At 52.8% G+C, this 17,143-nt stretch overlaps 1 long non-coding RNA gene and 1 pseudogene across 1 annotated transcript; both read right to left on the bottom strand.

Annotated features, from left to right (window-relative positions):
• Nucleotides 1-865: 865 nt before the first annotated feature.
• LOC123042166 (BTB/POZ and MATH domain-containing protein 1-like) lies at nt 866-2,077 on the bottom strand (annotated as a pseudogene).
• An 11,577-nt stretch (nt 2,078-13,654) lies between these two features.
• LOC123046805 (uncharacterized) lies at nt 13,655-14,409 on the bottom strand. Its single transcript, XR_006422609.1, has 2 exons — nt 14,306-14,409; nt 13,655-14,197 (listed from the first exon to the last, which is right to left on the bottom strand). It is a non-coding gene; the product is annotated as an uncharacterized lncRNA (long non-coding RNA).
• Between the last annotated feature and the right edge of the window lie 2,734 nt (nt 14,410-17,143).

Raw genomic sequence — 17,143 nt, 5'->3', positions numbered from 1 at the left:
CATTACCGCCCTCGTCTCACCACATTAGGTGGCTGACCATCGCCTGCTAGCCTGGACACTGTGGACTGTTAGGAATAGGCTTGTGATTGAGCGTATCCCTCTTCGTCGCGCTACTGACGCTATGTTCAAATGGTCTGGTTACTTGCAGCTTTGGCGGCCGCTTAGACGCCCCAGGGAGAGAGACGCCATCACCTCCATCATCATCCAACTTCACGTGATGGCTCTCCGGATGGCTCCGCCGCTTCCCCCACCACCACCGGAGCCGGATTAGATCTCCTTTACCTCGTCGCCGCCGTGTGTGTGTGTTGTGCGTCCTAGTTGTGTTTGTGTTGGGCTTGTTGTGCTGTGCCCACAGCTGGACCCATGTGGTGTCTGTGCGCGTGTCTGTTGGACCTTGACTGCGGTGATGTTGTGTGTGTGTTGTTCGGTCGGTACTTTGTTGACTTTGTGCTTGCTGGTTGGTTTATTTATAAAAGGGGCCGAAAGCCTTTTTGGTAAATCTTCCACTTTTTCAAGTATCTTGTAAACACTGGCTGTAGGTGCCCGTTCGGTGATCTTCCGTGGCGCCAGCTGTGTCTGGTTTTGTCCTTCTGAGTTCTCTGTGAGAGTCGGAGATGCGTTGTCTGGCCGCAAGTCGACTTGTCGTCGATTAGGGTGGGCTTTGCCCTATGTGTTTCAGTTTATGGGAATGGGCTTGGCCTTGTTGTTTCGGTTTTTGCCCGGTTTTCCGTAATTAACTGGGCAATTCTCTTCTGCTTAATTAATAGATGAGGCAATCTTTGCCTCCGTTTCGGAAAAAAAATACTATCAAGGTTTTAGTACATCAATCTTCAGACATTTTCGGCTTACAAACGTTGAGGCACTTTTGCTATGGTTCAAAATGTTCATTATGCAAAAAAGAAAACCAACATCTATTTTGTACGAGGCCTTTTGAATTTCCTGCTGTGATCAACTTCTTCCTCTTCATGATCCTCCTCCAATGGCAGTGGTCGGCAACGTGTCATGAAGCGCTCATTGGTCTCGAGGATGGCGGCCAACACTTCTTTTGACGTCATAAAGTCTACGCACGCATCCTTGAGTCGTTTACAGTGATGCTGATTCGCCAGCGCGTACGTGCTCATAACGGTGGCGGCATCCATGATTTTGCACAGCTCATCTTCACACATGAGCTTCAGCCTCTCCAGCCCGTATATGTCTGCCGCGACCATCAGGTGCTGCATCGCCGCGACGCTGTAGCCTCCTTTGTCGTCGGCGGGTGGCAGCGGCAGCGAGTCTTTGTAGATGTAGTGAAGCATCATCTGGAAGATGTCCGGCTCAACGTCGATGACCTTGACGCGCGGCATGTCGTCCTTCTCCGCCATGGGGCCATAGAACTGAGCTCCCAAGACCGGCGACCGCGCGGCCAGAAAGGACCTGTGCCCGCGGAACTCCTGGCTACCCACGAGGAACGTGACGTCGGCGCCTCTCCCTTCCTCGAGCATGCTCTCGAGTTGGCTGGGCACTGTGGGCAGCTGCAGAGGCGGTGACTCGTCCGTGTCCGTGACGACGGTGAGGACGCACCGTATGGTGAAGCAGCCGTCCCCGAGTTGCGACAGCGATTCCAGCTTGGCCTTGTCCACGAAATAGTGGTGGCCCCATAGTTGGAAATCGCGCGGAGAGAAGACGCGCTTCACCGCATCGAAGCTGGCTACGTTTGCCTGGCTCCTTTTCTCTAGGATGCTCAGCGTGAACTTGGCCGTCGCATCCGTGGCTTTGGTGTCACTGTAACAGTGCACAAACGCTGAGGCATAGCCATGATAGGTGGTCTCGATCCCGTCTGGGTAGAAGTAGATCTTCCACCTGTAGCCGCCGACTTCGAGGACGGGCGAAGTAACGGACTCGCCCGACACCGATGCCATCGAGCCCCAGATAATGGGTCACCTCCAAATTGAGCGTACCGGTGTGCTCCCTGGCCGTGACACATCTCGACGTGATCTCCGGTGAGGCCGAGCTGCTGTTAGCCATGGCCGGCAGCGGTGGAGAACAGACGGGGAATTGAGTTAACTCGATCGTCTTGATGAACTAGAAAAGAATTTGCACGCGCGTACGTACCGTACCGTACCTAGGCGGCTTATAGTATATAAAAGAAGAAAGGAATCCGAAGAAAGCTAGGAGTAAATCATCAAGGAGTCCCGATGGGGAGAAGGATTTGCACGCGTATACGTGGGCGTCCGACTTTGCCACTTTGAAGAAGAATCGAAGAAAGGAAACGCTAGCGCTCACCCTACGATCAAGGTGCGCGCCTCGACCGCCTCCTCGCCCTTTGATTTTCTTTTGATCGAACGGCCCACACCAACCCTATCCATAGTTTAACTTTTACAACTGGGGTCTTGTTGCAATCCTACTGAGCGCAACAAAGGGTTTATTAAGGGAAGTGATCTGCGCCAGTCGACCGGCCCAATGCTTTCGCCGGTCGCTGGAACATCCTCCGATCGGACAATGCTTAGCCGCCAGATCCCCGCCCCCCGAGTCAACTCTCTTCTTTCTCAGATCGTTCTCACGCCCTCACCACCAACTCCTCGCCAGCACCAGCAGCCCTCGTCGGTGTGGATCGGTGGAGAGGGAGAGCAAAGCACCTTGAGTGCTGCCATTGCCATTGCCAAGAATATATAGGCGCAGGGCGCCAGTACAACAGGGGCGCGGAGTGCCAGTATAGGAGAGAGAGCGCGTAGCGCTAGTACGTGCATGGGATCGTGGGTAGATGCATGCAGTACGTGGGGGAGTGGAGAGGACTGCTAACACCCCGCCGCAGTTTGAGCGTCCGGCGGCCGGACGCACAAGCTGGACCGGAAATCTTGGAACGCCGCCGTGGGCAATCCTTTGGTGAGCACGTCGGCGAACTGTTGGGAGGTGGGCACATGGAGAACGCGCAGCTCACCCAATGCCACTTTCTCGCGTACAAAATGGATGTCGAGCTCGATGTGCTTGGTCCGACGATGGTGGACGGGGTTGGCCGCCATGTAGACGGACGAGATGTTGTCGCAGAAGATAATGCTGGCGCGAGGTAGAGGTACAGCGAGCTCGCCAAGAAGTTGGCGGATCCAGCAGCTCTCGGCAACCGCGTTTGCAACTGCGCGGTATTCTGCCTCGGCGCTCGAGCGAGACACCGTCGCCTGTCGTTTGGACGACCATGATACAAGCGAGTCGCCGAGGTACACAGCGTAGCCGGACGTCGATCGGCACGTGTCTGGGCAGCCGGCCCAGTCCGCGTCGGAGTAGGCGACAAGGTCGAGGGAGCCAGAGCGCCGGAGATGGAGAACATGCGATGTAGTGCCGCGTAGGTAACGCGGGATGCGTTTGGCCAGTGCACGGTGGACGTCGCGGGGATCATGCATCAGCAGACAGCACTGTTGGACGGCGTAGGCGATGTCGGGCCGAGTCATGGTCATGTACTGGAGTGCGCCGACGATGCTGCGGTACTCGGAAGCGTCGGAGACGGGGGGCACCATCATGGGCAGACAGCTTGGCGCGCGTGTCGACCGGCGTGGGCGCCGGCTTGCATCCCTGCATGTTGGCGCGCTCGAGCAGTTCGTCGGCGTACTTGCTCTGGGGGAGGAAGAAGCCATCCGCGGTGCGAGTGACGGCGATCCCGAGGAAGTAGTGTAGAGGCCCGAGGTCTTTCATGGAGAACTCGGTCGACAGGAGCTGCTGGAGGTGGCGAAGAAGCGCCGTCGTTGAGGCAGTGAGCACAATGTCGTCGACGTACAACAGGAGGTAGGCAGTGCCGGCGTCGGAATGGAGCACGAAGAGCGACGGATCCGCCCGCGAACTGGTGAAGCCGAGGCTGTGGACGAATGCGGCGAACCAACCAAACCACGCCCGCGGCGCCTGCTTGAGCCCATAGAGGGACTTGTCCAGCAGACACACGTGCTCAGGTCGACTCGTGTCGACGAAGCCAGACGGCTGCTGGCAGTAGACCTGCTCGGAGAGATGCCCGTGGAGGAACGCGTTGTTGACGTCCATCTGGTGCACTGGCCACTGGCGCGCGGCGGCGATGGTGAGCACGACGCGGATGGTGGCCGCCTTGACCACCAGAGAGAATGTCTCGTCGAAGTCGACGCCGGGGCGCTGCGAGAAGCCGCGCACCACCCAACGTGCCTTGTAGCGTTCGAGCGAGCCATCGGACTTGAGCTTGTGGCGGAAGAGCCATTTGCCGGTGACGACGTTGGCGCCGCGGGGTCGAGGGACGAGGCGCCACGTCTGGTTCTCCATGAGAGCCCTGTATTCTACCTGCATAGCAGAAAGCCAACAAGGATCTCACATAGCCTCACGCACGGTTTTTGGGATGGGTGAGATGTTGGATGGTGCAGTAGCAACATGGTGCTGTTCATACTTGGGATTCGAGAAGAATTTGCCAGCCTGAGCTCTTGTCTGCATTTTGTGTGTAGGTGCAGGAGGGGGTTGGCGTCGTGGCGCCTGTGGTGGCGAGGGGGGTGACCGTGGCGGACTGTGGTAATGACTGGGCTGGCGGGAAGGCATCCGGCATGGTGTGGTCTGGGGTGTTAGGGGCTAGCGTGGTAGTGCGGTCGGACGGGGGTTGGGATACATGCGTGGTACGGTGGCGACCGGGGTAGATGCGGGCGCTGGTGAGGGTCGGGAACGGGGTCGTGTGGGTAGTGTAGGTAGATCGTCGAGGAGATCAGCAACCGGTGTTGGGCTTGGTTGTTCGGCATGGAAGGGAAAGCGGTGCTCATCGAAGACGACATGGCGAGATGTGATGACGCGGCCCGTGGCACGATTGAGACACCGGTAACCTTTGTGGTCGGCGGTGTACCCTAGGAATACATAGGGGGCCGATCGAGGCTCGAGTTTGTGGGGTGCAGTGGCTGCTAGATTTGGAAAACACAGGCACCCGAAGACTCGCAGGGTGGTGTAGGTGGGGTGAACACCGTAGAGTAGGAAGAAAGGTGTTTGGTTGTGGCGCGGCCGGCATGGGCGTCGGTTGAGGAGGAAGGTGGCGGTATTGAGGGCTTTGGCCCAGTAGGGGAACGGCATATGTGCGTGTATGAGGAGTGATCTGGCGATGTCATTGAGCGTCCTAAGGATGCGCTCGGCACGTCCGTTCTGCGGTGACGTGTAGGGGCATGATAAGCGGAGCACTATGCCTAGCGAGGAGAAGAATTGGCGCGATGCATGATTGTCGAACTCCTTGCCATTATCGGTTTGGATAGTGAGCATGGATAGGCGAAAGTGGTTGTGGATGAATGCAGTGAAAGCGCGTAGAGTGGGTAGCACATCCGACTTGTGGCGAAGCGGGAACGTCCAAACAAAGTGACTGTAATCATCAAGTAGAACAAGGTAATACTGATAACCAGATATACTGAGTACGGGAGATGTCCACACATCACAATGTACAAGCTGGAAAGGAAAATACGACACATGTTCGGAAGTGCTAAATGGTAGACGAACACTTTTGCCTAGTTGACACGCTTGGCAAACAGTGCTGGGGCTAGCTACATGATCCAGCGACGAGCTCTTGACAGTATGGTCCAAAGCATCAGCGCCTAGATGCCCAAGGCGTTGATGCCATAGATCACGGGAGACGGCAGTCAGGGCATGGTGGGTGCGGCTCGGTGGCGACATGGTGGACATGGGGTAGAGCTCGTCGTCGTCGGAGTTACATCGAAGGATCACCTTCTTCGTTCTTCGGTCCTTAACAGAAAAACCAATGTCATCAAACTCGACATTAAGAGGGTTGTGGCGAGCGAGGGCTTTGACGGACAGAAGGTTTTTGATAATGTGTGGGGAGACTAGAATGTGTTGCAGAGAAAGGGGTGATTGGGCTGTAGGAATGGTGGCGTGGCCAATGTGCGTGGCGGGGAGCAAGGATCCGTCGCCAACTACTATGGAGGTAGAAGAACAGGGAGCATAGGAGGAGAGCATACCGAGGGACGACGCCATGTGTGTGGTTGCGCCGGTATCCATGTACCAGTCGGAGCCAGGCAGCTGCGGTTGTTGCTGCTGAAGAGTCATGGCGTTGAGCGCCTGTACCAGGGCGCTCTGGTCCCAAGCAGGCGCGTTGGAGTTGGGCGCTCCACCAGCGAGGGCACCATACAGCAGGTGCGGCGGCACCGCTCCAGCTGTCCAATGTGCCGGCATGGATGGGGGTGGCGGGGACGCGTTGGGGCCGTAATGCGCGGCCACACCAGCGAAGGGGGACGCGCCACCGGGGCGGGGCCCAAGGATGCCCGCACCAGGGGCGTGTGGACGCCATGGCATTGGCCATGCATGGACCATGCCAGTCCAGGGCGCGGGCGCCGGAGCAGATGGGCGAGGAGGAGCCGCGCCGCCTGGATGAGGGGCGGAGCCCCCGCTAGAGTGCGAGGAGGATCCCCCGCCGGAGTAGTTGCCCTTGCCTTTTCCTTTGTAGCGCCCTCCACAGCCCGAGTTGCAGGAGTTGGCGCCGCCACCACCCTGCCCCCGCCGTTGTGGTTGCTCGGTGTGCGCCCGACGTGGAGCGCGGTCTCCGTGTTGTGGTCGGCGGACTGCCGGCCCTCCTCGAGGAGGAGGAAAGCACGACAGCGAAGGAGGGATGGGAAGGGGCTCTGCATGGTGAGGATGGGCACGGCATAACGAAAACGGGGGTGAAGGCCACGAATCATGTTGAGCACCTGATCACGATCATCGGCAGGAGAGCCGAGGTCGACGAGGCGATCGGCGCATTCCTTGAGCCGGGCGAAGTAGGTGAGGATCGATGAGGACCCCTGCTCGATCCGCCTGAACTCGGTGGCCTGGAACACCACCTGATGCTCGCGGTTCTCCAGAAAGAGGCTGTAGATGGCGGCCCAGACCTCACCGGCGGTGGCGCCGCGCTGGTGGACGAGGCCGAACACCTCTGGGCTGATGCGGTTGTAGAGCCATGAAACGAGGTGTGCGTCGTCTTGCAGCCACACCGGATCAGTGGGGCGAGGCGTGCCGGAGATGTGGTCGAGGACGGCGTACTTCTGGAAGGTGACCTCAAACAGAGTGCGCCACTGGGAGAAGTTGGGCGGGTTGAGGCCGAGGACGAGCGGGACCTGCTGGTTGATGAAGACACCGGCGAGGGGGGAAAGGTCGCGAACACCCGTGGAGGATGACGCGGTCGGGTCCGGCAGGAAGAGCGCCCGCGAGTGAGCGCAGATGGCGTCAGCAGTGTCTGGGTGGAGGAGGAGGAGACCGGCGTGGCAGGTGTGCGCGGGGCGCCGCCGGTTCCAGGGCCGGTGCCGGGAGGAGGAGCTGGGGGGGATGTGGGGGAGTGGGGGATGCCATCGCGGTTCTGGAGTCGGAGAGGCAGCGGAAGAGTGGTTCAGCGACGAAGGAGAATATCAGCGTCTGATACCATGTGGATCGGTGGAGAGGGAGAGCAAAGCACCTTGAGTGCTGCCATTGCCATTGCCAAGAATATATAGGCGCAGGGCGCCAGTACAACAGGGGCGCGGAGTGCCAGTACAGGAGAGAGAGCGCGTAGCGCTAGTACGTGCATGGGATCGTGGGTAGATGCATGCAGTACATGGGGGAGTGGAGAGGACTGCTAACAGTCGGCACCACCAGCACGCACGTCTCTGGGCCACGCCAGCGCACCCTCCTGCCATGTGCGCGCCCCGCCGCCCCCATTCGCAGCTCCAATTCGTCCCCCGCTAGAAAGTAGCTTCTGTCCCTGACGGTGCTTTTCCCACTGAGGTTGAAGCTTTTTCCTCGACAGTTGTAGCATCCGCGCGCCAGTTTCACCATGAATCATGTCGGTTCCAGCATCCGCCGCCTAGGTCGCTGCTCCCCGTCGATGCAGCACGCGATCACCGCGGTGGTAGCAAAAAAGCGTACCGGTTGTAGCAATCCTGGTCGTCGTGGTCACCCCATGTCGCCGCTCGTCACACCATCGCACGCCGCTTGCACCACCACACGCCAATTGCAGCAAAATTGATCGCTGGTGGTAGCTTTCCCACTGCAGTTTGCAACAAATTTGCAGCATGTCATCACCGACGACACTTCATCGCCTCCTGGTTGTAGCAAAACCAGGTGCTAGTGGTAGCTTTTCCGTTATCCGTTACAGCAAAAAAGTGTGCCATCGTCTCCACCAATGCTCGTCGTCGCCTGGTTGTAGCAAACCCGGGCGCCGGTTATAGCTTTCCCTGTGCCGGTTGAAGCAAATCGCAAAGCCAGTTGCAGCTTCAGCACCAGTGGCCATCACCTCTAGTCCTTGCCGATTGCAGAAATGTATGACCTCGCCAAGGGGATGCACGGCCATGGCTTCCCCGGGTTGGAAGAAACCCATGGCCTCCCTTTGCAAACACCTTTCTCTGATCTGGAAAACAAAACGGAGGAAAAGGGCTGGCAAAAGCTCACCGGCAGCGTAGAAGGATACATTCGCGGCAGGGGAGGCAGAGAGGAGAGCAGCGCGTCTGGAGGAAGGAGAGAGAGGGGGGATGGGATCTGAACGAGTGGTCGAGAGAGATCTGAACAGAGGAAGAGATGTGGGTGGGACCGGCCTTGTATGACGTGGCCACGTTGGGAACCAACAGGGGACGATGGATCTGGGCAATCGTGCGACTCGCGCGCGACCGGCCCAAGCTTCGGTCGGTCCGCCGGTCACAAACGTTTCCCTTGTCGATAATACTACACACCCGGGCGCTCGCGACGGACTTTCACGGGGCGACGGAATTTCATTGGTGGAACCGCCTCATTTTAATCCTAACCACCATGTGAAACCCCCGTGTGTGTGTGTGTGTGTGTGTGTGTGTGTGTGTGTGTGTGTGTGTGTGTGTGTGTGTGTGTGTGTGTGACTGGTGGGAGTCCAACGTGGTGAGCATTAATCTGCCCAACTCAAGGGGCTGGGGTGGTCTTGCGGTGGCCATCTGGTGGTTCACTTGGCGCGAGAGGAACGCTCGGATTTTCCAAAACAAGGTGTCCACTGTTAGTGGAGTGTTTAACTCGATGATGGATGCTATGGAACCAGGCTGGGCGTCACAGGATTCAGCGGATTCTAGATAGACCACGTGAGCCGGACTGACTTGGGCACTGATGTATAGTTGTTGTGATGCATGTTGTTGGCTTTGTTCTTATTCTCGTCCTGGCACTTGCGTAGGCCACAATACCTGTAACACCCTCCTTCCTATAATTGAAAAGAAAAGCTGCTCCGCCAGTGTTTCGTCAAAAAAAACCATGTGTCTAGCATTACTCATCTATTATAGACGCAACACCGCTCCCTCTCTCCACCTTACCCCCAACCAAATATGTTACTCCACACGTATTTTCTCCAAACGATATCCATCATGTTCCTCCTCAGTTGTTTCCTTTCTATTCCAAATCCTTCCTCCCTCTCGCACGTCCAATCCAGCTCCACTTGAAGCTGCAAGAGCTACCGCCCGCAGCACCGATGATCAAGGCCATCGCCGCCTTAGCATAGTGTAGCCTTGGAGCGCACGTTGTGGTGTTGCAAGTGCTACCACCCACCCCAACTGCTACGAGCACGACACCACCTGTTGCCGCTAATGCAGGTGAACCACATGATGTTGACACAGCCGAGGTGGCAGAGGGCGGCGGCGTCACCAGAGAAGACGAGCATGACGGCGGGGTCTCCGGGAAGTAGTTGATCGAGTCGATGACACTTATGATCTACAGGGAAGGCACAAAGGTTAGGGAAGGGACTTGTTGCAATTGCAAGAGGGGTCTTGTTGCGATGGTGACAGACACTGCTGACAGCCGGAGATGCTTTTTGCAACAAGAGTCCCATTGCAATGATGATGTTAACGACCGCAAGCCGGAGATGCTTCTACAACAAGGGTCGTGTTGCAATTGCAACAAAGGTCTTGTTGCAATGAGGGACACAAAGAAGAGGGGAAGAGTGCTCGTACGGTGAGTATAATAGATCAGACGGCTCATGACCTAGCATATCCTTCCAAGATCATTCAGCCGCCGCGTACGACGACCAATAACTAAATCCGGGGAAATATAGTTATTATAGATGTTCTTCACATAATTTGCTCTGCTTTCATCCATTGCGGAGTACATTTTACCAATGAAAGTATTTTCCACATCCTTTTATGTTGAAGGTGCAAATAAAATCTGTGATACAGTGAGACAAAATAACTTGCCTTTCTTCCAAACTAAAGTAGCTTCTATCTGAAGGAGATCCCCTTTTTCAGTCAAACTTCCTTGCGAATACCAGAAAAGGCAAATTGGCTATAGCAGGTATGTGCATTCTGACAAAGTGGCCTTGCAAATAGTAAAGGCAAATTGGCTATAACAGGGAGTATAATGCAGATGAGCATAATATTGACCCCAACGAGTAAACGACTTCTCGCTCAAGGAAGAAAACAGGCTACCGTTTGTTTTCAGGAAAAAATAGTGAAATAAAAAATGTTCATGGAACTCTAAAAATATTCTTGATTAAAAATGTTCCCCGATTTGGAAAATATTCACAAATTTCAAAAATGTTCATGAATTTGAAAAAACACGAATTTGCAAAATGTGCATGAATTAAAAAGGGTTTGTGGAATAGAAAAGTTCACATATACCGTCCATGGCCATATAAAAGCAATGCTAAAAATTTAACTTGTGACTACATGCATGATCTGATCCCCTCTCCCCTCCCCCTTCCCAAAAAAAAGACATGCATGACTTGATGAGGTGGCATGATTTGCATGAATATATTAATGTAAAATTTTAATTTATATGTATATGCATGACTTGAGGTGTCACACAATTTCGACCGGATGACTATCAAAAATTGAGATGATGTGAACATGCATATGAGGAGAAATCTAATAGTGTAGGCTAGCTATTTAGATATAAAAGATTCAGGAAAGGGTGTAATGATTTGATTGTTGGTTTCTTTGAGATACCAAAGGATCTAAGAAGAAGTATAAATTTCATAAGAAAGGCAACACCTTGATTTTCAAGAGATGAGGCAACAGCTAACAGGCTCCTGGCCCCAGAGGCTATCTAGCGCTTCGGCCGCCGCCGCCCTATCATCGCCGCTGCCAGAGCGCCGTGGGGCAAAGCCCAAGCAGGGGATGATGGCGGTGGCGGGGCCTTCCACCGCCGTGGTTTCAGGACGCGGCTGTGGTGGTGCTTCACGTGGGTGTCCCCATCTGGCACGTTCGCGGTCCGGTGTCGGTTGCACAGCTAGCTGGCTTCTTCTACGGTCGTCGGTTCATCCCGCAAGGGCGGCGGTGGCATCGCTGCGGCTCCGGACGTGTGTGGTCTCTCGGCGGAGGGGTCGTTCCTGTGGTGTGTGGCGGTTGACAGTGAACATCGATCCGGTGGTCCAGCCGGTGGTGGATGCGAGTATGCCAGCGATAGCTCGTTTCGGCCTCGGACGGAACTGTTGACGGTGGCGCCCATGGGCGTTGTTACCTCGCTTGAGGCATTGTGAGGCGAGTCTCAGTCCCTGTGTACTCTGGGGAAACCCTAGATTTGGGCTTTCCAAATCGGATGATGGTGAAGTTCCTGAGTTGTGACCCCCATGGGGGCATCATCTTGGGAGCCATACATCGGCTGGAGGGACAAGTGTTGGGGTTTCGGTGGCTGGGCGCAGGTCCCCGCATACTTCTCGTGCAGTGGCCAGGTGGTGTGTGTTGGCAAGAGGTCAGGACACATCATCAACCTTGTAGAATAATTTCTTTTGCAAGGCTTTGTTGAATAATTTAATAAATATGATTGTGTACATCGCTCAACACAGAGGCCGGAGGTTATCCTCCTTTTCGGAAAAAAAAATCCTTGATTTTCAAGGCTTATTTGAACAAATTCGAAGGTTTTAATACCTAAAGCATCAAATATCTATATATACTTTTTTTCTTTCTTTTCTTCTTCCTTTTCTTCTTCTACTAATAAAGAAAATAGGTATTCTTGGTCCGTCATGCTATTTTCCAGAAAACTTCCCGATGTTTCCAGTAATCAATCCGTAGTCCATTTTTAAGTCAAATTTTCGCTTTTGCAGAAAACCCAGATGTTATAGGTAATCAGCCCACAGGGCAATTTGAAGTCAGATTTTCGCTTGTGTACGAAACCGCTGATAATTGGTTGATTAGAAAATATGTAGAACCTGAATCTGTTGTTATTTTACCTGTTAACCACTTTCAAAATGTTATTTAAGGTGCAACCTTAATCAATAGCGCATGCCACAGGCGGAGGACCCGGTAGGGCAAGGATGGGCAGCCGCCCTACCTTGATTGGTGCAAAACCAGGTTTTTTTTAGGATTTTTTTTTTCAAAACCAGGTAATACATGTACGTATCGCTCGTTCGGCTAGCTGGGTGAATTCGTCGTTGCCTCCTTGGGAAAAAGAAAAGGAGAAAGAAAGGCAGAGCACCAGAGCCTGCCATAGATCGCACGTGGGCTGCATTATTTAGCCCCTCAGCCGGTAATTACATGGATGATTAGCGACGCACCCCGCTCCGACCTGATCACCCATATTTTACTTCGGTGATTAGCGGCGCAGCTGCGTTGCCTGCGGCTGGTGGCGCGGCAACTTTGCTGGTAAAGGGAGAACATACAGTAGTTGAACAAGGAATGAAAATGAGACAGGTAGAAATTTGTGAAATTTTTACACTAATTGTGTTGTAATATATTTTACACCCTCGATATTACATTTGTGAACAGAGGGAGCAGCAATATTAGTAGCTTCTCTATGATTTGAGTTGCAGATTTAACAACAACAAAAATTGAGTTACTTGGTAGTGGCCATTTTTTATGTACTACTTGAGTCCGCCACACCTCAAATTATATCCATCCTCCGCCACTGGTGCATGTCACATCTTTCTTTCATACCGGTGCCGATCCGGAATAAAATTGAATATCTCGGCAAAACGAGCACTGGACACGAAAGAACTCATCTATAACAACGCATGTGCGTCTTGCCAAAATAACACAGGAAAAAGTAATTTGGTTTCTCATATTATGCCGAGGGAGGGATGACTTAGGATTGACAAAATTCAAATGTGTTGTGATTGTATGAGCACTGAGGCCATCGTTGGCTAGGGTGGGAAGGAGGATAGGTCGCAACATAGATGAGATACCATGTGTCGAAAAAAAATGCATGCTCTTTTGCTAGTTTGACTAACAAACATTGTCCGGCGCAATAAAGGCACAACTGGCGCAAAAATGCCGTTCATGCAGAAAGAAAACTCAGCATCAATATTCCGTACGTGTCCTTTTGAATTTCTTGCTCTGATCAAGTTCCTCGTCTCGACGGCCGCCTTTCGTCCCCAAGACTCCTCCCTCCGATGCTAGTGGCCGGCAACACGTCGAGATGAAGCGCTCCTTGAACTTGAGGACGGTGCCCAACCACACTTTCTTTGGCGACTTAAACTCTAAGCGCACCCCATCCTTAGGTCGGATGCAACTGTGTTGATTCGTCGGATGCAACTGTGTTGATCCTAACTTCAACTATACGACTCCAACACGTACTCCTATCCAGGGACACGGATCGGATGGCAAATGATCAGCCGGGTAGCACGCTCTGAGCGTCGTTCTGATGACCGACTTCTTTCGACTGAGGAACACATTCGATCAAATTGCTTAAAGCACTGCAATGAAAGATTGTACAGGCCACACGTGAAAGTTACAAGAATAATAGTCCCACAACTACACTTGCAACAAAAGATAGCATTCATAGCAGCAACATCACACTTGCAAGATGGAGAAAAAGAAAAGGGGCCACTTCACTATCTTACTCATTTACAATGTTTCACGGTACATACTGCTCTGCAAACGCAAAAGAACAGGTGAAAATGTGTTACCGCCAAGGCAGTCAAAGAATCGCTTCAATCTCCTCTCTATTTTCATATCAACTCCTCCCATGAACTCTCCCGGAAAATTAAACCGTAAGCCACACCGACTATGGCTTACGGCAAACGTTGCAAGTCCTCCCAATAAAAAGACGGACAATGACCAGCAACTAGTAGGTGAATTGACAGGGTAGGCAAAACTGCGAGTCCTCTTAGATGTATACCCCGAAAAGCCAAAGGGGTAAAGCCAAGATTCTTCTTCCAAAGCAATCAGAAAAATCACAGCGGTATGACAAGTTTACATGTATTTGCCTGGATACATACTGGTCGCCGAAGGAACCATGATTGGATGAATGGCCTGGAATGGCTGCACAAGCGTTGCAGGGCTCGGCATCACCATGGGCAGGTTCCCGGTTGCCATGACCGGCGGAGCCCCAAAGAACGGGGCAGTGCCTGCTGGAGAGGGCATGAAAATATGGCATCAGTATGATAACAAAATGCTTCAACACTTTTTATTATTCAATCAAAGACAATGAGGCCGAAACCTGCAATGTCTGTTACCTTGAAACTTTTGCAAGCTAGCTTGATGCGAGTTCAACAGCAAAGGGCGAGGCCATACTTGGGACATAACTGGTGTTCCACGCATAGCATCCTTCAATAGAAAAGTCATATGCCGATCAACCATGGTACTTGTCAGGCGGGTCATGAATGGCACCCCGACAAAGTCAGCACGTGGCGGAATGATGTCCCATAGGTTGCACACCTCCTCCTCGCTCAACTTCATTCTTTGAGCTACGATGGCATCACCGAGTGGGTCATCATCATCCTCGTAATCTTCTGCTTTGTTGATATAAATCATGGCCAGTTTGGGTCTTTCATCTCTGAAGGAGAAGCTGATCAACTCACCATCGGTGATACGCATGTTGTCGATGAAACGGACCCATCCATATCCTCCCACCCGCGTCATCTTTCGTCCTTTCTCGATCTCCATAGTGTAGGGGCCCCCAGGAGCCTCAAAGGTCACAGAGTCTCCAGTCAGATTGTTGAATTTTGACCTCACATTGCATGGGACAATCTGTGTACAAAAAGCAAAATGATATATACACGATGCATTAATGCCAATAACACTAAAAACAAAATACTAGTTACTAGTTTCATATAATTTATTACCGCCGCAAGAAGAAAACTAGACTCGAAGTAGATGCCAAACAGCGTGCCAGTTGCAAGGCTGCTGGCGCACCTTGACTTGCACCGTCGACATGGTGGTGGTGGTGGTGGCGCCATTTCCCTAAAGCAATATGATTAAAGGATTAACGATCCAAAAAGTAAACATAAAGTTTTCATAGCTAGAGTTCACATGGCAAGCAAAATAACAACTAAAAAGTAAACATAAAGTTCAGTCCAACAATCATAAAGCTAGCAATCTAGTAAACTAATGTCCCCAACTCTTCAGATGAAGCGTCGCTATCAGCATGAAATTTGCACTAAACACAAGGTTAAACAATACTAGTAGCTCAATAATCTAGAGATGTAACAAACAAATATATGGCAAAACATGACAATACTTTGATCTCATCTCATCTCATCTTTGTTAATCACAACAAAGCACACTAAATAAACTACCCCCTTCTTATCAGTAATCCTAAATCTTGATGATTTCTCACAACAAAGCACACTAAATAAACATGAGCTTGTAGCTTTGTCTCTCACATGAACAACACCTATACAGCATCCTATAGAAGGGCACTTGATACAACCCGAACCGAGCACTTACACTCCTATAGAAGCAATATCCATAACATGACATCAGAAAAGTCGAAACCGCCCAACCAAAAAGCAAAAAATCAAACATGAGCCAGCCCAATCCATTAATAAGCAAAATACTAGTATGTGATGAACTACTACTCGGTCTCGACCTCATGGCTTCACACAAAATCGACTGACACAAATGCAATATATAAATTACTGCCATGCTAGGAGTAGTTTATGGTAAGGATGAAAAAGAATACATTAATAAGCAAAGACTTTGGCAGGTCAAGTCAAGCAAAATATTGGTACTCCTTCCTATACTACTAGACGCGTCCAAATCCATTCCAGGACTTATTACACCAACCACTCGCTCTCTGTTTCTCACTCTCACTCCACTGCTCCCTGCTCTGCTCTGCTCTGCTCTCCACGCCACTCCCCGGCAACTACAAGCCCTGCTGCTCCTCGTCTCCGCCTCGCCGGCCGGCAGCGCAGCGCAGCCCCCGCCGCCTCCTCCCCTGCCCGAACCGCCGTCGCCTCCCACACTCTTCCCGTCACCGCGGCCCCCGGATCCAGACCAGCCGCACCGTGCTGCCGCCGCGCACAGCAGCTGGTACCCAACACAACCCTCGATGATTCTTCTCTCTCTCTCTCTGTCTCTCTCTCTTTGTCTCTCTCTCTCTCTCTCTCTGTGTGTCTCTCTGACTGAGCCCAACACAACCCTCATTCGCGGCAAATCGATTGGAGCCCCTACGATGAACCCTAGCCAAGAGATCGAGAGGAGCTACTGTGGCGCGCGCAGGGAGGAGGAGATCGAGAGGGGGACTTACGGGGCTGGAGCGTCGGAGGAGGCGAGAGGCGACCGCGCATGGTGGCGGCGCACGGCACTGTTGACGGGGGTGAGGCGGCCGGGGACGAACCCTAACCGTTGCGGCATCGTCATCGGGTGGAGGGGATTGTGTGAGACGAGGGGGTGCGGGGGCGCTCGCGGGCCGGTTTTCTTTAGCTATAGTAGTAGCGCTGGTTGGAGCACCACGCTACTGCTAAGCCCACCAGTTGTAGCGCCCTTTCAGAACAAACGCTACAGCTAAGTGGGCTACAGATGCTGCCCTGCGGCCCATGTAACAGTAGTGCGGCCCAAACAAACAAACGCTGCTACTATATGTTAGTAGTAGCGTGTTTTCTACACAGCGCAACTGGTACTTACTAGTAGCGTGGGGTAAAAAACTCGCTACTGGTAAACTTCTATCTATAAGCATTTTCCTAGTAGTGAATGGAAATATGGACCGCTCCCTTCGAACAGAAGAACATACGGTAGCTCTCGCGGCAGAAGTACAATGCGGCCTACTCCTACAAACCAACCCGGCGACAACTTCGAGCACAGTCAAGCGAGTCCGGAGCACCCCGCAACAGGATCATCAGGAACGCCAAGAGCATGATTAGCAGTCCGGCCTCCGCCCAAGCCCCTTCAAAGCAGCGTTCGCGCCACACGTACACAATTACGCACTCAAGATACTATGGGCATAGGCGGGGGCGCATCAACGACTCAGTCAATAGTGCGGGTAACCGCCAAATACCTTCATACTCTTTCCCTCTTACATTTCAGGACACCGTGTTAGTGCAGCATCCTCAGAAGAGCCGAATTGCCGGACT

The sequence above is a fragment of the Triticum aestivum genome, chromosome 2B (genome assembly GCF_018294505.1).
Source record: "Triticum aestivum cultivar Chinese Spring chromosome 2B, IWGSC CS RefSeq v2.1, whole genome shotgun sequence".
Taxonomy (NCBI): Eukaryota; Viridiplantae; Streptophyta; class Magnoliopsida; order Poales; family Poaceae; genus Triticum; species Triticum aestivum.
This window is presented reverse-complemented; position numbering and strand designations above follow the sequence as displayed.